This window comes from Vanessa atalanta, chromosome 2 (genome assembly GCF_905147765.1).
Source record: "Vanessa atalanta chromosome 2, ilVanAtal1.2, whole genome shotgun sequence".
Lineage (NCBI taxonomy): Eukaryota > Metazoa > Arthropoda > Insecta > Lepidoptera > Nymphalidae > Vanessa > Vanessa atalanta.
Window position 1 is genome coordinate 7,662,523 of NC_061872.1, and position 23,312 is coordinate 7,685,834.

Genomic DNA, 23,312 nt, shown 5'->3' on the forward strand with positions numbered 1-23,312 from the left:
AGATAACGTTGAATAAAATAATAACTTAGATCCTAAACGACAATAAAATAACGTAAAGTAACTTTGATACGCAACGGACGAGTTGGAGAATACTCAATCTCAAAGCTTTGTTGATATTTACAAATATATGTGATTGAATCTTGCTCTGAATCGGCAACCACAAAGAGACTTTTGTTACCGAGAAAAAAAAAAATTACTGAATCATGCTTAGTTGCATCAAGGTGCACGATGTTAATGATTGTGTAATTTATTACAAATACAAGTAACAAATGATCTTCGTTAGTGAAAACGCAATAAATTTTGTGAGGGTATTGCAATATTTTGGCCGTTCTGTATAAATATATCGAAATAAAAATATTGTACAAAAAAATGATTTATCATATAATTACGTGTATCCCAATAGTTATAGACATAGGCTGTGACAATTTAGAAGTATAATTATAGTATATAACCAAACCCCCTAAAGAAATATCGAAATATGTTTATAAATAAGTAAAATTAGGACTACAGTGTTCAATATATAGATAATAAATTATCCTGGCTGTTACTTGTGGTCATGGAAAACGGTGCCTTAAAACATGGGAGCAACAACAACAATAACGACATTGTTGAAGAGAAAGTGGTAAGTCGATTTCTATAATCTACACTCTAATAGACTTATTATTTTTCTTTTAATATTTTGCATATAACCTCTATTGTTAAATTGATTGTCTGTTCCAATTTTAAAATTAAATCTTCATTAATTATTACACATTTGTGACAAAAATATTTAATGTTTAAATTTTACTGTTATTATATTAAATAGTAACGCGTAGCTTTATAGCTTCTTTACTGGAATGATGGTGATCATGTTTTCCTATAAAGCAATACTATAGAATAATGAATAATAAAAATCTAGATTTTTTTTTATGGCTAAATAGTGTACACACGCAATGTAGTACACTGTAAAAAAATATATTTGTTAAAATTGGATGCTTGCCAAAGCATCTCTTAATATATTTTTGTACAACGATGTGACGACACCGTTTAATAATATTTTAATTGATTACATTGGTTTTATTAAAACCTTCTCGGGTAAAAAGTGTTAACATGATATCTTTATAATTTAACTTGATTAAGAAACAAAATACCCGATCAAGATTAATTTGTAGAAACTGTATAAAGATCAATGCATCCAAGCCTTTATAAACCACACCGCAGTTTATCCAACAAGGTTAGAAAAATTTCAAATTTAAATTCGTTTGCGACGAACGTAATTAATCTGCAACTTCGTCATTATGCGGTATCGAGTTCAGACATTACATTCGGAGCTCCTCATCCTCAATAACATTCCGCCTCTAGCTAAGGTAAACACTCTCTAAGACGCCTCATAGGTAGAGACGAGTTACTCAAGTTTGCAAAGATGTTAGGGTATTTCATTTTAACGACCATGCTTTATTATATTTTGCGAAACATTACTTCGCTGTAAATCTTGAAGTGATAATATTTTTTGTTTCTTATATCATAAACATTTATAACGCTGTACGTACAACAGCGAATACCAAAAGAAATGTTTGTTAATTGTAGGCAAATGCCTTATACGTATGTATGACAATTTTATCATGCTCTGTAAGTAAGTAAGGCTGTCTCTTTTTAATAGAGTTTCTTAAGGCTGCCAAACTCAAAGTTATAGCTTTCTCATTTTACAAAAATAACCAATGAGTTGGGAGAAAGTCAACATAAAGTTTTGTATTATGACAAGATTAGACATGTCAAACATAAGTTTTATATAACGCTTGTTTCATATAACACATCTATTTCAATTTCTGATATTCTAGTCAATTACCTAGTTTTAAAACCATACACATTTTCAGAAATCCATAAGCCAATTTTAATCATCAGCATAATTCATTTTACCATTAGCCCTAGAAAACGGACTGAACTCGTCAACGCAACCTAAAATCATATTAGTCATGTGATAACTATGTACGAGTTGATAGCAAACATTTAATAACAAATACCAGGTCAATGATCAGAATACACCACGTGGATACCTTTTTTATATTAGGTTTCCTCGTCTTGCAGTTTTTGTGATAAAAACAGTTCAGTTTGATTCTTTACTTATTTGACTCCGGAAGAAACCGACTGTTCTTCTTTGAGGTAAACAACTCAAAAAGACTTATTATTACATATTACGCATTATAAGTTATCTTGAATATTAATGAATTTAGTTTTCTTTCTCATTTCATTTTGCGAACTTTTGAACGAGAATTGTCGGCGAAGAGTAGAAGAACATAAATCGCAATCTATAAACCTTAACTATTTATATATACGTTATAGTTTCAAAATTATACTTTGTATAAAAGTGCTTTTGAATCATCATTTTTCAGGCTTAAATTGAATTTAAAAGAACTACTGGTTCAGATTATAGGTTCTAATGAAAAGAACCAACGAGATAAATCAATAGTTTTTCTTCATTATACTACAACTAAATGAGATTCAACGAATATATATTTTCTACTTATATTTTATTTACACAAAGGCCTTAATTATATACAAAAAAAACTATTAAAAATGATATTACTATACAAATTATAACAACGTGAAATAGTGGCAAGAATGCTAGCAGTATTTCTACGTTCAATCGCAATTCTAATCATCTAGTCAAGATATGTGCCAGCCCTTCTGTCGCCATTGGGAGCAATAAGATGAGGTGTTGAAAAATCTTTTGATAAAGGTTTTTGAACCACTCAGCCTTTTCAGTGGCGGATAATATTACATAATATGCAACATTTATTAATATTTATTTAATAAAAGCATTATATTTATTAATCTGTAAATGTTAATATTAACAAATTATAAGAGTTGAAAACTTGTTATTACACGTTTATCCTTCGCGTGTTTATATACAATTTTTGTCAGTTTCTATCGTAATAGATTCGGTTGTGGATATGCATTTTATTGTTGTAAATATACCGTAACCCTTTCCTAAATATTTATTTTTTTATACACCTCAAACTTGTAGTGTTAAACTCGGGTTCCAATAGTAAGGCAAAACCATTCTGACAAAGTAAATAATTTCATTAATTGTCATGTGATTACATGAATATAATATCTCATGTTGTGAAATAGAAATGCCAATTTTTCGCACAAAAATAAAATATCTGTAGTGTGGTATTAAAATATCTGGCTTGGTGAGGCTCTGCGGTATAAAATCACCTTACACATGTTATGTTTTAATTCAATTAAATAGCCAAAAATATTACTGTCGTACATAGTCAATACCATTATAATTTTTAAAATAAGTTCTATTTATGAATTTTTAAATTATATTGATTGAAGGTGGTAAATAAGAAAGCTAATTATTCGCTGGCACTGAAGCTTAAAACGAAGGGTATCGTATTTTCAGGGTATGAAATTGAAATATATAGTGGCAATAAGATTAAACGATGAGACAAGATGAGTTTTGTAGAGATCTAAAGAGTACTAATAAATTTTGGTTTAATAAGTTTTCATTGCCTTATTTATTGATATCGTATCCTTTTTGCGTGTCTGGATCATTTCCCTTTAAAGTCATTTCAATTCAATCGATCGATGGTCATCATCGAAATTTGCACACACGTTTGGTACCTGTGACAACACAGAATCTAGTATAAGTATAAAATTTATTCGTATGACCTAAAATAAAGGCTTAGTTTTCGAAGTTTATTTTTAAATTAAATTGTTCTGAAGTTATTCCAAGTACGAAGCAGCTGCGATCTCCGCCTCCAATAGTTCAAGAAACTTGTTCGAAACTTATTTCTTATAAGGGTTACCCTCACATAAGGATAGATTTATAACGATCTCACCTTGGTTATTTACGTTGTGTGTTGAAATTTTCCGTTTTTCGTAACCATTAATGAATCAAAATGTGCCTGAATCACGTTTAAAAAGAAAATTATTGCGTAAAACATTGCGTCATGAACAAGCTTCTTATTTACATATTTTTTAACAACATTAAACATTTATATTCTAAATAATAATTAAGATATATGTATACTATAGTATATTTTTAATAACAGCTGAAAATTTAAACGTTTGACGCACCGTGCGCAATGGCATTTGTGATGTGATTATTATGTAGCGTGGTCTACGTCAACCACATTCTAATAAGCTATGTGAAATAAATTTGACAATCTTTTGCGCCCACAGTTGCTCTTGTAATTATTATCATAATGTGATTTTGTATTGTCATTATTAGACGTCATTTTGATTCTTTTCCAAATAAAATAAGACGGACAAAAATAACCATATACGGTAATTACAAAAGTAAAATAATCCATTATCTTAATGAAAGAAATCAGGGCTATATTTTTCTCAACATCTTCGACTCAAGGAGATTGGGTGTTATCAAGTTCAAGTTATGTGGTCGTGGATACATAAAAACTGGTGAAATGACTTTTAAAGTAAAACTTTCTTAAGTTAAGGAAATAAAACGAAACGATAACATTGAAAAAATATTCTGCCTAACGAGTTTAAGCATGTGCAGATGAGAAGAGAGATGAGAAGAGATTAAAATGACAGGCTGTATTTTGGCAACCATTAAGCACGTGAATTTAGCTTGAATCCAAACGAATTATACCCTGCAAGAAATTACAAAAACGCTGAGTGAAGTTGCTTCGAGATAATCACTGCATTTAATTCATTTTTAAATTGTCTGAACATTTTAAAATACTTAAAGCAATATAATGCAATGAGTCAATATCAGCTTAAAATTCAAGATTCATTGGCGATAAATTCAAGGAATTTCACTCACAGCTGATAACTTTAGTTCATAACCTTAAACTTCGCACAGCATGAGAATCCATGACAAATGAATTTCGTCGACCATGAATATGTTCACAAAATAAATAAGTAAAAATAATTAGAATGTAGGCTGTTACAGTGTGATACATCAGTAAACCAGACGAACACCACAAAGGTAACTACAACAACATTAACAACAAGACTTGTACTTGGCTTTTATTGTATCTCTACACTAAACTTACATTCATGAAAATAGAACCAATAACTAAAATTAAGATGAAAAAGTCTCAGTTTCCAAATTTCTTACAGTACCAATGTTTATGCATCGGTGACCACTTACCATCAGGTAGCCCGTGCGCCAATATTATATAAAAACACGAATGTGTTGGTACCTTAATAACTGACTGCTACCTTTAACTCCGCGCACGATCATTGGTCAAATGAAATAGCGTGTGTCCCCGGTTTCCTCTTACAAACGTCCCTTTTCATGAAAACATCCCTACAAATTGCAGGAAAACGTGAGGGAAAATGTTGCTCAAAACAAAAACGATGCTTAGATTATAAATAAGTTTAATTTTAAAACATCCCACTATAAGTAAAAGTGAAGTAAAGATGTGAAGGCAATTGAAAAGTAATTGAAAATGTCAAAATGTCGCATTATTTTGAATATATATTGCGGCGCTAATATCCACATATTTGCAATCGAAGAAACGGCATGGCATAGTGATTTGCGTGAATTGCCAAAGTTGGCATTTCTTATTTAAAAAGTTGAGAGTACCTACCTGTAACAAATATTTTTAGAATAATTTTGCTATAACGTTCCGATGACCAGGGACGTGGTCTTTGATTCTCAGTCGTAGTTTGACAGCAATTTTTGTGTCAGTTATTATTTTGATTTCCTGAATTTTTTAATATTGTATCTATGTCAAATTATAATATATACCGTTGAATCATTTGACATTTACTAGAATTAAAAAGACTTAATAAAAGCTTACTTATATACAAAATGACTTAATTTGAGTTACATTGATTACCTTTTTGCTCAGTAATCGTTAACAAAAATACTAAAACAATATATGTCAACCTACTTCATAAAATTTCCTTAGCTTCCCAAAAAAAAAAATACTATATACATTCCGAATTTCCCCTTTTTTTCGAAACTATCTATCACAAGATTTAACCCAAAAGTAACACTATAATAAGGGAACATTTGACTTATTCTTGCACTATATATTTTTTAATATTATAAAACGACATTTCACGTAATCAATACGCAAAAATATCGATGCCAATCAGTGCTGGATTTGACATTAAAAAGAAAAACACTGCATTGTATAGATAACTAAAAAAATATAGGTAACCTATATTATATATCGTGTAGCTTTAATTAATCATATATCCAATCCGATTCTAAAAAGTCTGAAATAGTTAAGTTTCTATTAAAACGAACCATAATCTGGTGTTGGTAATTTAAGTGTTATTTACCATCACGCATTTATCTTGATTGATACAATAATGCGTGTCATGATGACTCCATATTTTCTTTTTAAATCCTTTATAACCTATACATTACCTTTGATAGCGTTATCATAGTGTGCCATTTTTTTATCATAAACTAGCCAGCACCTGGTTTGCGTTGCAATACTTTTAATTCAACATTTTTCGATACTACCGCGCGCCACCTCTTGATTTGTATAGACAATACCGGAAACAATAAAGAATATTTTTTTTTTTTAAATTATCTGCGAAAATAACTAAACAAATATATTGTTGATCTAGAACACTATAGGCCTCAGTGTATGATAACAGTCAGCCAACGAAGTATAGATTAGGAACTGGCTATCCTAGCTAATCTAATTCAAACAGCTATGTTAAGGCGAATAAGTACCCTTACATAAAATAATTATTTTTAAGCAAGAACTGTACAGAGTTATAATTTAATCAAATGCGTCATTCTTGAACTCATAGCATAAGAACAAAAATAAGATTTAATTTTATGTCAAAAATATAACTATATTTATACTTGTTTAAATTTCAGGTAATCATACAATTTTATTAAATCCAACATGAGCAGCATAATACTCATATAAAAACTTGCTGTTCTAGTTGTAATATTTTAAAACGCGTCAAATTAATAGACAAAATCTTTGCGTATTGTTAAAATTAGACAATCGTTTGTTTTATTTCGATTTCAAATTGCCATTTATAATATACGCACATTAATCAAAAGAACGCCTTAGAAGTGATCATATTACATATAACCTTTATGAGGGTACATTTATCGTATTCTATGGACTTATTTTCACTTATACCCAAAGTAGAAACAGCATATTCGTACAACTAAATTTTGCAAAGATGAGACGATAATAAGAAAGTTGGAAACGTTTTATTTCATATCTATTTAATCAGACAAATATTAAGTAGGAAATAAAATATCCCTTGATGTTTTTAATCATAAAATTAAGTAAATTTTTTGACGGAATAACCCAATAACGTATTATTGGCCCCGAACTGGAACTCGGGATCTACAACTAAAAACCTTGGTGCGATATCACCAACGAGGTAATTTGTTATAATAATTTATTCAAAGATAATATACTAAGATTGATTGCATATTAATAAGGGATAGTGTTATTAAAATTGATATAGATCAAAATTAACAATAATTACTGTATAAATTATTAATGAACGCACGTAGAATAGCGGTAACAATGCGACAACTTCTGTTAGAATCGCAATTCGGACTATTTGGGCTAAAAATGTAACACTACTAAGAGGAGCACTAGCGGATGTAATGTGACGTAGCTGTATAATATATTATAGTATTAAAGATTTCACTTTAAACCTTAATATATACTAGTGGGTCGCACGCGAATCTTCGCGTTTATTCAACAGATTTTAACAAATTTCGAAACCTATGACATGTTTTGTTTTGATTTAATTTCATTGTAAACTGACGACATCTGTTCGCACGTTTTATTTTATTTTTTTAATTCAGCCATAGCGTCGCTCTCTACCCGACCATTAAATTATCTTTTTCCCGCTGTCTAAAATTAATTCTTTGTTAAATCTTAACAGCTTAGTAAATTGCAATCAAGTATGCTTTTTAATTTTCTGCACATCTAAGGCAAAAGCTATTCAAAATAAGACCCTTACCGATTTTTTATGTTCAGTTTTGTCCCATAGTCACTGGGACAAAAATCGGCCTACGCTATTAATGTATAAGATTCTTATCCTTACTAATATTATAAAACGAAAGTATTTGTATGTAATGGATGTTTGTTACTCTTTCACGCAAAAACTATTGAATTAATTTTAATGAAACTTTAAAAAAATATAGCTTGTACATCAGAATATCACATATGATTTAATTTATAAATATTGTGTAAATAATACCTGACAACCAACCCCTAAACACGAGCTGAACCACGTGTAAAAAGTTGTCAGAAATAAATGTCTTTATTTCTGACTAGTTTTCACCTAGTAATATTATCGCCAAAAAACAATATACAAACAAATAGTCCAACAATAGGTCCCATTATAGCATCTTAGCAAAGTTAATAAACGTCTTAACATGGACCTACTTTTTTTTAAATAGAATGTTTTGTCTTAGTGTTGGTCTGACACTTGAAAATACCGAGTGAAATGCAACCGCGCTTAAGTGAAAGTGTATTCATTGTAGCTCGGCTAGGTATAGTCGTTAGACGTTTGCCAAGGGCTGCTGAACCAACCTCGATAAGCACGCGATAGGTCAAGGACTTCACACACCCCACACGTATCAAACAATCTATGGCACTGATTTGGTAACCGATGGATACTGATTGGTTATATTAAAATGATAATTCACAATAAAAGATTAGATTTACTTCAAGGATCCTATTGTTTTTCGAATGTATTGTATATAATTTTTAAAGTTATTTTAATTTAATTCAGGGGCTAAAATAAAAGTATCTCCTTCTCATTGTTAAAAACGATAGCAGATATTTTCGTCCTATCAAATTAATCATATATTGTGTACAAAATAAGCATAACCCTGCGGGGTGTTACTAGCTACCAGTAACGCTATTCTGTAAGAACAAACTCGACTCTTACTTCAGAACACGCGAAAACGTGAAATGTCAGAAAGATGCGACTATAAAGTAGGATAGATATTTCAATGGATAAGTAATTAAAAAATCATTTAATTTCATCTGTCAACATCATTCAAGTTAGGAAGGTATTTAAATTTTAAGTGTTAATTGATTGAGTATTTAGCAAACAGTTTAATTAGAATAATTAAGAACCGCGATGGCCCAGTAAAGGTAGCGAGTTTTAATACGGTCAAACATCACTCAGTTTTCACGTGCCACATTAGCTTTTATTATTCATCTCGTGTTCGGCGGTGTAGGAAAACTTTGTGAGAAAAACTACACGTGTCGTATGAATTTCTCATGTGTATCCAGCAACTGACTGGTGGAATTAGCTGCGAAATCTGCAGTGAGAGTAGGCCTGAGCCCAGTAGGTCGCACTATACTTTTATTTACCGGCTCTAATTTATATTGGAATTGTATTCAGATACAAAAAATATAGATATAATTATAGTAGGTATATTTGGTGGTAGGGTTTTGTGCAAGCCTATTAGCGATGGTTAATATTTCTTACAGGTGAACTCTACTCAGGTGGACAATTAGTAAGATTCGTTATAAATTATAATTGAATAAAAATGGAATAAATTTTATTTTATTTTAATTTAAATCATTCATAGTAGTGCATAGAACACGGTATACAATTTAAAAATTAACTCCGATTTCTATTCGACGAATATCCATGCAGAAAATATTTTATTACGAGTAATAAAAAGTGCTACAGTTTTCTGATCGTATTTGAGTAATATTTTATGTTCTGCGAATCCATATCCGGATATGGACGGCTTAAAACTGCTGAATAAATGTGATGAAATATATTGCTCTAATATTGCACAATATTATATAATTTTTTTAACAACTACGTAAGAGATAACAATTTTGAAGCGAATAACTCAATGTTATCTCCCTATTCGAGTTAACGCGAAATAATCGTTAGCTTTAAGATTTTTTTCGATTGATTCGCTTGAAGTTTTTAGCCAATTTCAAGAAGGAGTTTATCAAGTCGGCGGGTGTTGTGTGTAATGCAATATTTTTATTTTTAATTAAATATGTGATTAATAATTTCGGATTCAAATTCGACCCTCCATTAAATATAGGGCAGATTCTTATCTGTACTTGACTAGCATAGTCTTAACTCGTTTCTCTAAATATCGCTATCTCACTTGGGTGCGTTTAGAAAGGTCATTATTTAATAGAGCATTATTTTCGCTTAGGGGAAATTACATTTTATGGGATCAATTATAAAGTATGTTTATGTTAAAAATTAATAATAATAAAAAAAACAGAATCAGCCTAATGTTAAAAATTTTTTTTTTAATTATCTATTGAACAGTGACTTATTTTCAAACAATTTTTTATAGACTACAAATATACACATACACATATACATATTACACACATATACATATTACAAATACCTGATTTTTAGTTATCACCACCGTCTATATAAATGGACACTGGAAAATTTTAAAGATCATTAACGTCTCCAATGCAACAGCCACCTTGTAATCGAAGATGTTATGTCCCTTGTGATTAAAATGAAAATGATATACCCTTCACAAAGCAACAGAATTATACTAAGTGATAGTGTTTGGGAGTACAATATTTACCACATACATTATTAAAAAATATTGCTTTCATTGCCAAATCGAATCTGGGATAGACTTATAAACTTGTGGATACTGGTGGTAGGCTCTGTGCAAGCCCGACTGGGTAACTACCACCCACTTATTATATTCTGCATTCTACTATCACGCCAAACCGGTGGTAGATTCACAATTTAATTTAATCCTTTTACATGACAATTCAAAAGTGCTTATAAAAGCCTACTGGAATAAAGAATATTTAAATTATGAAATCCAGACAAGCAGCACTAAGCATTCATATACTTAATTTATGTTAATTCTGAGTCTCGTACAGCAAAAACATCTCCATGAATACATGTTTGTATGTTTATTAGACTGGTTTAAAATTCGGTCACATGTATACATCATTCGCCTGTATAACATATTTTATTACAGCGTTTAATTCACAGTATTGTTATATAATGTATTATATTATCTTAAGATTTTTTAATAATGCCTAATAATAATATATATTTAAATTAAAATTATTAGTTAGTATTTTTTAGTCAAATATTTTTACGTAAGTTACGTCCATACTGCACACCTACCTTTTTATATTATATATTTACATTTGTAGATACGGAACTGTTTATTATTCCTTTATTTTTCTCCTTGGAAAAAGCATTACGCGTTTGCCCCACATGAAGTGGTACCACCGAGTCCCACATACCCCACCGGCATACAATCGCCAATAGCGATCCCGACCCTCTCACGTTCGGTAGGAGGCGGCCCAGGGTGGCAGCGGCGTTGATGAGCTTCGGGCCTAGTTGGATGTAATGCTGCCTGAAACTCTATCGTTCATCCAGGATTAGGCCCAGGTACTTCATCTAGGCCTGCACGTTGATCACCTCCCGTCTGTCCGAGGTACTCTTCGAGACCGTGGAAGGGCCTCCGTTTTCGATATGGAGACCCTCAAGCCCAGCATTTTCATCTGGTCCACGGTGAGAGCCATTCCGACTTCGGTCAGGCGGGCCACGTCCCGCCCTATCGCCATGACGAGGGTGTCTTCCGTATAACAGAGCACCCTCATCCCGGGAAGGACGGGAAACTGTTTATTACTCCTAAGCAACTGTACTATAATTTTGTAGTATACAATGAAGTATACTAATTATAAAAAAAAAAATTTAAACGTTCTCTGTTACTTTTGTTTCTGTTTAGTCTCAAGCCTATCGAGTAAACTACAAAGACTACAAATGTAAATTAGGCTGAGTTGGTAACCACTCAACAGTTAAACAACCACTAAGAATCCTTTGTAAAACTATACATAGTCGAGTAGGCTCGCTGTCATTAAAGGTACAAGATACATAGAAACTAAGACCATTATCGAATCAAAAAAGCAATGCATGCATAATCTTTCATTATGTATAGAATTATTTAACTATAATTCTGCCTAATATTAATTGGCACTTTTCTGAGTCTCCAAAACCGACATATTCCAAAAGATAGAAAACTTGTAACTGTACTTAAGGACAAATATATTTGAGTATTCTTTCTCGTTTATAATATTATAATAAAAATGTAAAATACATTTATTTACATAAGGATTATTTACATATTAAATATTTAAAATAGTTTCTGTACAAATTATGAGCGCGTGGTATGGTTGCAGCACTGCTAACAAATATATTTTTTTATATATTATACTTCAGTAATATTAATATGGTGGACAGTTCGGTTTACCACATGTGCTTCTGTGGTGAAGTAATTTTCTTCTTGAGAGAGTGGAGAGAGAAGATATGAAAGAAGACTTTTGCCAAAAGTGGTGCAATAAGTTGGATGTTACTTTAACTTTTAACCTTTCTATTTAATTACGATCGACTGAAAATACTTATTTCAAGCAAGTAAACAAATGCCACCGGTTCAGAATGTACATATATGCAAAGAACCGACAAGAAACTTCGAAGATACACACGATTTCATATGAAAAATGATTTTAAATGCGATTTTCGTGTTATGAAATGGTAAAAAGTTTTCTTAGTATAAATGGAAGTTCGACAATTTGCGTTAATGTGTTTCTTAATTATAGACAAGCAAAAAGGTAACATTAAAATTCTTATAGTGTCTCTCGAAAATGTACAAACACGTTATAAATATCTTATTGAAATCATTTTTACGTTCTCAACGTTGAATATAAGATTTGTAGAAGTGCTTTTATTTTATGAAATATTCGTTCTACAATTTATTTAATATTTTCTTCGGGAAGAAAATTATTAAAATAAATATACGTAATTTTCCATTAGATAAATAAAATTGTATCATGTATTGTCAATAAAATGTATATAATAATTTTAGTAACAGGGATGTTTCCTATAAGAAAGATTGGATATCGCTAGATTAATAAAATAACAAAATCAAAATATTATTTATTCAAATGGGCTCACAAATGCTCTTTTGAATGGTCATGTTACAGTGTTGAATTAAATGTAGAGCTACCACCGGTTCAGAAAGTAGATTCTACCAAGAAGAATCGCCAATCCATTTACCGATATGGACGGCATACAACTACTGTATAAACGTGATGAAATTATATTGCTATTTATTGCACAATATTTTATAACATTTTTAACAACTACGTAAGTGATAATAAGTTTAAAGCAAATAACTCAACGTTATCTCCCAAGTTGAGTTAACGCGTTAATCGAGCGTTAAGATATCGACGGCCGCAAAGAACTAACGGTTATCTAAAAAATCATGATTTTCAGCCTAATTAGGCGATTTCCATTTACTTTGCAATACTGGTGCTACTAAGAAATTGTAATAAGCCCTTTTATGTATTTTATATTATTTTCCGAAATAAGGCAAATGTCTTAAACTAGTTCATACATATTTTTTAGTCAAACGAGTCAACTGCCACATATCCGCTTCTACGTGGGACTTTCTAATGAGTAAATATTTTATAATGTTTAATATAAAAATAGAATTCCTATTCTAACTATTTATTTAAATGCTACATCGTTGATGCATGCCTAAATAATGAGAAACAAAGATTAATTATCAATATTTACTGGTACTTCGAGACAACTCAAATAGTTGTCTCAAATTACTTTGTATTTCAATGTGTAAAATAATTTAACTGCAGATAAACTTTTAGTTCTTGAGCTTGAGAAGTCAATCAAAAGTCATAAATTAAGCATTGTGTTAATCATATTCAGTTCTTTAAAAAACGATATCTCAAAGAAAATCAATAAATAAGAACATGTTCCTAAGAAATGTTTCCTAAGGAAAACATTCCTACGTGTAAATAATCACAATTTTTAGGGTCATAATTAATCAAAGACGACTTACATGTGCGTGTACTCGATTAATCGTAACTTTTTGTAAATATCACAGTAATTTATTTTAAATGCACTATGAGCTTAATATTATAATCAACATCAGTCAAAAACTGTCGGTAACTTAATTAAAATAGCATTTTGTACTCAATAAGTAAAAATCAGTCTTCTTCGTCTGAAGCCATTATTTCTGACGTAGTATTTTTTAATTTTCTGTAAAGTAGTCTCTACTTTACATTAAGTTGGTATCTAAAAGGAATACATTGTGTTCGCAAAGAGAAACTAAGTCTTTACACTTAGCTGATGTTATGGGCAGTGTACTTGTGTAAACATTTTTAAGTGTAACAACATTAGTTTGCCTTTTTCGGGTATTAGCTCGTAAATTGACATGTTTGACAATCTATTGACATTGTGTGAGTTTTATCATTTCCTTTTAGAAGATCGACTCGACTTCGAAGACTCATGTTGAGTATTCCCTTTTTCTAGGAAGCGATGGTTTATATATAACTTAAGCTATTAAGCAGCATACAAACATATTGCAAAACCAGATTGGTTTCTTTTCTGGCCACCACAATTATCCAATGATAAATAAACGTAAAGCAAAAAACAATTTTTTGTTGGATCACACTGTGCAAGCTTTTTATTTTCCGATTTTAAAATTCTAGCGATGTTTTTATTCTGTATGATTTAAAAAATCAGTATTGGGTCATTCGCCAGTATAAGATATATTTTTACTTACAGTACAGATACCACATTGAACCTTCTTTGAGTTTAAAAAATCCTACGATCAAATGTGAGTTCATTATGCCTCGATACTATCTAATTGACATCGATATAATTTTTTGCGGTCCATTCATCGTATATTTTAATAAAATTTAAATGTGATGAGTTGGTGGTACTTACCAAGACGGGCTTGCACAAAGCCATACCAATAACTTATATTATATTCCTAAGATGTGTGTTATTTGGCATTATATATTATTTCATGAACTTATTGTTTTTGTTTCATAATTTTATTCTCGTTTCGTATTGTTAGTTAAAATCTTTATTCTTAAATAACACTTTAATAACTAATGTTACCTCTTTGGAAAACATTTCTAGATTTAATCACGATGATTATGCTACGGACGACCGACTTGAAACTCATTACCGTCGGTATTATCAGGTCCTCGAACAATAAATAAATCCGTTTTATTGTCAAATTAAAAAATAAAGTACTTGCATATTTGCATGTTTGCATAATATGTCTTTGAGCACACAATTAATAACACAAAATTATAATTAAATGTTTACATTACATTTTAATACGTGGTATTTTATGATATTAATTATAAAATATTGTATAGCATACATTCGAGTTATTAAATTTTCGAATTCAAAATTTTTTTGTAGGCTCCCTGCGACACGGCAGCTAGCGGTAGCAGAGAAACATGTGTAGGACCCCTTTTGGAAGAGGTATGATGAAAACAAATACTATTATAGAAGTGAAAAAGCACCTCTGTTTATTTACTTAATCTCTGCCACATACTGAACACTATATTTTATTAACTCACAAATGTTAAATAACCAATAAAATAGATTTTATATCGACAATCAATTGAAAGAATATTTATTAAATACCTATGTCACTTACTTCACACAATTTATTTACTTTTCTTTAAAATACTTTTTTTTTATTTACACTGAATGATTTAATAAAGTCATATTGAATGACATAACTATTGCGTTTATTTTCATTTTTAATCATTCCGAATGGATTGAATAAAAAAAATTACCAGACGTGAAAATAGTCGAAATATCATGCGAGCGCTTGTAAAATAATATAGCTTTCTGTTTCTGTCTATAACTCCACTTTCTTCTTCTAAATTGCTCAACGGATTTTGATACAGTTTTCACTAGTAAAAAGACCGGTAAATGGAAGGTTCGTATATATAATTTGTAAATATTTTGTACAAAAATGGCTGAAATATGTCGAGGTTTTATCTAAAAAAACTGGTTTCGTACGCTTACATGTCTAACGCTGGCTAAACCTTACATACATAAAAAAATGTAGTAAAAAATTCCAATAGCATCTGCCTATCTTCTAAGGAACACACATTATAACTAAATTTCTCTAATAGAAATAATTAAAAATTAAACGTTATTTGTGTAACGATTTTCGAACGATTCTCCAATCCATTATTATTTCTTGTTCAGAATAATATGTAACCCAGGGCATTCAACATGCATTAAAATTATCTTTTACACAATAGCATTCAAATGAATCATTTGAAAGATCTCATCGTTTCCAAATTATATATACGAAAATATAGTTCACTGCGAAACTGACTTGGAGCAATATAAAGTCGCTTACCGCTGTCTGTCTGTCCCTGTGTATGCTTTGATATTTAAAATTTAATAACGGATTTTGATTTGTTTTTTTTTTAATAGATGAAATGATTCAAGAGGAAGGTTTATATTTAAAATACATGCACAATATAGTAGAGAAACACTGATTTTTTTTTAATCTAAAGTGATGTCGTTTATAAACACATTTTTTGCGCTTACATTGCAAACGCTGGCTGAACCCTACAAGATAGGTAAAAATAATGTTGTCAAGGTTTGGAGCTTATTATACACTTGTGCTTTGAGATGAGACATATGCCGGTTTCAGCACGAGATATATTATAAACACAAATTAAGCATATGAAAATTCAAAGGTTTTGGTGTTCATATTTGAACCCGCAATCATCAGTTAAGATGCACGATTCTAACCTGTATGTTTTCATTCATGAAAATATACAAAAAAATGTTTTTTCTGAATATATATGTAATATATATTTTAAAATTTAAAATTCATTTAAAAATATTTATAAACAAGACATATTACTCAATACAAGATGTGTGTGTATGTGAAGAAGCGTTTATTGACTTCTAGGCTGAATATATAAAAAAAAAAATATTCTTTAATGTCATACTCCGTAATTAAAATAGTGGATAAGAGTAACTATCGAGTTTCTTGCTTTCCCCTCGATAGAATCTACTTTCCAAACCAGTGGTAGTTTTAAATTTAATTCAATACTGTAATATGACGATGCAATTGTGCTTTTATCAGATTACTTAAATAAAGAATATTTTGATTTTGTTTTATATAAATTCTATACTAATATTATAAATACGCTTAAACCGCTTAACCGATTCAGATGAAATTTGGTATAGAGATAGTTCGAGTAAGGTGAAGGACAAAGGCTACTATTTTAATTCACCCCTTGAAGGGGTAAAATAGGAGGTGACGGTTTGTCTGCTATAGGTAAAGTTTTATAAATTTCACGCAGCTAAAGCCGCAGGTTCAGCATTACCATAATATTAAAAATAAAATCGCGTGTCCCCCAACTTAATTAATGAGTAATACAAACTTTCGTGTAAAACTGACGCCTGCTTATAATTAATAGAAAAAAACGTTTGACTGTAAAACTGATAAAGGGACACCTTTTATCAAATAAAGTAACTATGAACATTATATGTCTTATATAACTAAATTTAGTATATCATAATTCTTTTAGTTTACGTTTAGGAGTCAGTGCAAATAGTAGGTACGAGTACAAAACTCTTAAAGTTGGATCATTTAACATTTAAGAAAACCTCACTTGGTGGTGCAAACGCGTCTGGAAGGTCTCATAAGACATGCTACCCCCAAAAAGCAAGTATTCGTTATTTTGTGTTCTAGTTTAAAGGGGGATTAAACAAACTACAGGCACAAGGGGAATAAAATCATAGCTCCCAACATTGGCGGATTGGATTGGTGGCGCATTGGCTATGTAAGGAATGTTTAATATTTCTCACCAATGTCTATGACCTTTGACGACCACTTATAATCAGGTGGTCCATTAGCTCTTCGACTAACGATATTATTTAAAAAATATATATCTAGCTTTTTTAAGCAGGCACACGGATAAAGGGGCTTTCTGTTGGTAAGTGATAATAAATTTAAAAGTGGTCGACCAAATACTCTGATATCGTACCGAGTTAAAACTAGTTCTTACACTTACAACGTGTCCGACAATGTGATCTAAGATACCCCTGGTGCATGTAATTGCACTGACTGCATGAGTCACCCTTCAAACCGGCACAAAGCTTTACAATTTGGCGGTAGAGTGACCGGTAATTTGGATGGACCCGACTTTGCGTAAAGCTATTTTCATTTGTTTTTTTAATTTATTTTTAAGACGAAGAATTATAAAAGAAATAAAACTATTCTGTTTTGTGGTATACAATTGGTGAGTAGATAGTAGTTACTCAGGTGGACCAAATGGAACAAATCTATTCCACAATAAGTCATTTCGTACTCAGAAAAAAAATGTTAAAATCCACTCGTGATGAAACGCTTTTCTGATACGTTTATCTTTCAATGATGTTCGGATATTATTGTGTCTTTTTGTTTTTCGCGCAATGAAAACCTGTATTGATAGTGATAGGATTATGAGTGATAAGAAATAACCTATTGCAATAGCCATCTTCAGCACGGATCGCAGAGGCTGCGGAATCGTGTTTATATAATGCATCCGCGGTCCCTCTCTTGCTGTACTCCACTCAAAAAAAAACAAAGAAGAAGTCGCGACTATGCACACGTAATAAGTACTTTTGTCTAGGTATTACAAATTAGTAAGGTTATTTGCGAGGCAATTTTCTCCAATTCATTATTAATCGTCATTCAAATGAATATGTTAGTAACTTGGGGCATTTAATATAGATTAAGATTTCCTTTTACAATATATCATTCGAATGGAACTTTAGAAAAGAACACTATTCAAATTGACTTATATTTACACTGTAAAAATGGAATGAATACTTGGAATATGAAAGATATAATCCAAAAATATCGCTCGCTGCGAAACAGGTGTCGGGTCCATAATAACAATATTTTGACCTTGGCCTTTAATATTACCCAAATATGAATCTTTAAGCCGTGCACAAAATTTAATCTTTGGAATTACAATTATACAAACATAAACAAGCTTTTTAAAATAAAAGTGTTTTTCTCATTATTAATAAATTGCAAACGCGTGAAGCCAGAACAGAATTCTATAGATCCGTTCAGAAACTACTGAACGGATTTTGATACACTTTTCACTCTTCAGTGTACTATAATAATAATAAGACAAATATACACCTATTGATATATTTATATTCTATAATTATAAATTATATTAATAACAATTTTGATGTTTCACATTTACTGAGAGACAAATGAAGGCTACATTTATATAAATAAAAGTTTTGTTATATTGAGTTTGTTTTTGTAATTTTCTTTTTTTTTTGGTTTAATTTACGCAGTGTAAAGGGCCAATATCAGTGTTCTGTTTGTGACATTCTACAAAACTACAATTTCACGGTGAACGGTTTCGTTTTTTGATCGCTGTCAAATAACAAAAATTTTTAGTGCAATTTTACGTCATATTTTATGTATACAAAGTGAGAAAATATATTTGAAAATCTTTATTATCTGTGAATGATATTGAAGTTATTAGCCCGATGTTAATTATTTGCTAAAATGTTTGTTAATTACCAAAAGTTAAGCGCAAACTAACATGAAGACGTTTCTTATAACTAGGCAGTTAGGCTAACGATCTCAGAGATTAAAAGATTTTTGATTCGCTTCAATGAGATAATAAGTAGTTTAAGGTAAACTGCAATAAAGTTGTCTAAGTTGTTAAGCTGGAATTTTAATGCCCTAATTTGAAAATAGTCAAGAAATATACTGATCAAGTGACAGGTGCTTCCAAAAACACTGTCTTTTGTCTTAAGCATTTGTATCTATTAATTATTATTATTATTTAATATCGCTGGTTAATTTGAACAACTTAACGTTATTTCTTTTTAGGGTTCCGTAACCAAATGGTAAAAACCCTATTACTAAGACTTCGCAGTCTGTCGGGCCGTCTGTCTGTCACTAGGCTGTTGTATTTCAAGATCCGCGATAGCTAGACAGTTGAAATTTTCACAAATTATGTATTTCTGTTGCCGCTACAACAAAAAATACTTAAAATAAAATATTCCCATACAAAAAACACATTTTTTTTGCCTATTTTTGCTCGATATTAATACAAAGTAACAAGGAAGCACTTGAAATATTCAAAAAATACATAATAGTAAATTTACTTTAATAATAAATAATAAAAATAAAATAAAACAGTAATAATAATGGTACAAAACCCTTCGTGCGCGAGTCCGACTTGCACTTGGACGGTTTTATTACATAATTAATAAGTGTAAAGGATTTGCTCGCCTCTTTCGAAACGGAAGGTGAAATAAACTCCCGATGTTTTGCTTCACCAACGGACACGTGATGAATTATAGCTAGAAATTTAACATTATTTTTCAGTTCGAAATCAGCATATAATAAATATCAAAACAAAAAATCGTTTAAAATGTCATGTCACATTAATTTGAGAATTTATTTTATTATTGATAATACCCACATTATCGAGAATATCATTTATTATTGATAATATCGTTCAGAGTTATTATATTTTGTCAACTCATGTTCATTTCAGTGCATTTTTATAACTGTCATAAACAAAACTATTCGAAGTCGTTTGAATGTAGTAGTGAATTAGTAGGGCATAGGCACATGATTGGTGGAGTATAGAGTGCTGCACACTCGCACGGCATGGCGACAATGCGTTTCTGCTGAAACGTTCGATGGGTGGTAGGGAGGTTGTGCGAGGTCACGCTGTTCGGGTAACTCGGGCGGTTCCGTCGCCGATCGGCAGGCGGCGCTCGGCGGTCTGGGCGCCGCCGCGGCGCGAGGCGTCGACGCGCGCACAGCGACCTCTTGCGTGCGCCGCACACCCCCGTCGAGTTTAAGTCCGGTGACCACGCTGCGGACTCTGCCGCCTCTCACACTGCCATCGAATTGTTATCTAAATATCCGTTCCTGGGGCTTCGCCTCTAGTGAACGTCGCCGCGATTTATGCCGTTAACGCGATTTATGCAACAAATATATTCAATTTCTCTCTAGGTTTCCGATAAAATGTGCAAAAGTATATTAAATGAGTCGAGTGCTTGCTTAATCGATCGGCTGCATTAAAAAGGAAAAACTGTTATTATCATTTTGCGGTCAAACTTTGCAGCTTTTGTTGCGCTACAGAATAGCTACGGGGCTTAACAAAAATAATTAATAATCAAAGTGGTCAAAAACAGCTTGTGCATATCGTAAAAATTAAGTATCGAGTGTTGCCGTCCTGTGCTTAGTTCATACTGTGGACTGTGCGTCGGTTCTTGAGAGGTGTTTTTTTATCGTTAATTTAGTTGCGAGCTTTGGCGTTTTATTTTTTAATTTACTTTTGTATTTTTTGCTATTACTGTGATAAAACGCGATCCATGCTTGGAGTTATGACTACCATGGTATGGTTTCCTTTGTCTACGTTATACCTCTTATTCTTTTTAGTAAAGAAAGGTAGTTTATTCATTACATCAATGTGTAATCATTTTAGATTTATTATATCCTACGCTTTCTCTTTGAATGAACATCGACTTCATTCATAATTTTGTACATACAGTTAAAAGACGAAACTTTCGACTAACGTTTGCTTTTGGCAGCCTTGTATTGCAGTCATTGTATCCGTAGAATGTAATAGAATATTTAGGAGCTTCCTTTCAAAAATCCTTAGAAAATGAAGTGCATTTGCCATTTTTACATTCGAAATAATTCGAAGAGATGTTCCGTAGTGAAACTTCATTTTAAAATCTGAATTTATTTGAACTTTACGAGAACGCTTTGCTTTTAAGCTCTTTCAAACACTAAGTAGTTAATGTCTTTTAACTGAAACAAATTATAAGATAAAATTAATTAACTAGGGGAAATAACATTAACATACGAAGTTTACAACGTCAATCTTAAAGAGAGTATAGCTCCACCTTTGAAAAAATATCAAAAAGTCCGCAGTTATTTCCGAAATGTCTTGAGAAAACGATATACATACTATATAACTATTACATAAAACAGCACAACTCTGCACAATACACTTTTTTTTAATCTGTAGTATCCGTAGTTTATCTGCAGTATAATACCAATAGTACATAGTTTTAGCATGAAAATATCCTAAATAATTTAGCAGTACCAGGCACGAGCATTTAGGCATAGATTTTGAGAATTTCATGTAAACGTCATTCTAATTAAATAATTGTTAAATATTTTAATTTTCAAACCATAAAATAATATAATTCTGATTTTTAAACAATAATTTAAAGCCGTAAGATTTTTCAAATATTATTAAATTCTTTGTCAGTCGGGTACTACGTAGAACATGAATTAAAAAGATTAAGATCGAACACTATTAAACCATAATGTATGTATATATTCGAGTATTTATACGTCACGTAGTTACGTAACTATGTTACGTACTTTTGCGCCTGTCATTCTGTTTTACTTCACACGTCTGTATCTTCGATCAAAGACAATTCAATTGTAAATAGCTTCGAGTTTATTTCCCTCGGTTACATAATTTTACATCATCATATCATAAAGAGGAAATAGGTCAAATTTCTAATACATTATCATTCAAAAGCAAAAATATTTTTCTTTCTGCGAAAATAATTTCGATGTTTACCCTCTCTCATGTTTGCCACAACGCTGCATTTTCATTTTCCACCGAAGTTTATTCATGAGATTCCATCCAATCAAAAATACGTTTTTCGTATAAATTTATCCCATTATCATAGATTAAAAGAAAGCTCTATAACCCCAACGATCATTGAGAACCACGAAAAGTTTAATGTAGATATCGCATTTCGTAATAAAACTTTTTTTAAACATCTGCTTCTCTACAGCTTTATAAAGAGAAAAGGTGCTACTTATTGTGATACAGAATGCTACATGTAAAAGTTGAAGTCTATTACAGTTTATTCCACAAGCTGCCAGTTGTAAATTAAACGATAGTATTCTAGCATAGAGATGAAATTCTAATGTATCCGAGCTAGGAAATGTTAAAGTGAAACAGGCGCAAAGACGATAAATAGGCCGACCACCCGTTGACGCGCTGTTGAATAAGGCGCAGTCTCGTATACCGCTTTCAGTCCTAACGCTTTTAAAACGAATAGCACTATTCTGGATTGAGGAGACGTAAACAAAAATCATTAAAATAATATTCTACCTAAACGTTTCTCACCGAATGCGCCATAGTATGGAATTAGTTACACATTGTCTCTACATATTAAAACATTAAGTCTTCACAGACTATACTACATACAGTTACGTCTTAGACTATTGTCTCAATATTGTAGTAATAGATTGAATATAAATTCATATGCCTTTTATATAAATAAAAATATTAAAAAAAATCGCTAATAACGCCACTTTAACATTTAGAAAACCTTCAAATTGAACACAAACGACCGGCGTGACTGTCGACTACGTCATTAAAACACTAAATATACATACGTTTAGTTTTATAGATTTCCATTTACATTATATGACCACAGTGGTAACGAAAGATTATCGTAGTAAGTATATCGTATGCAATTCGCACAAATGTAAAATCCGACGT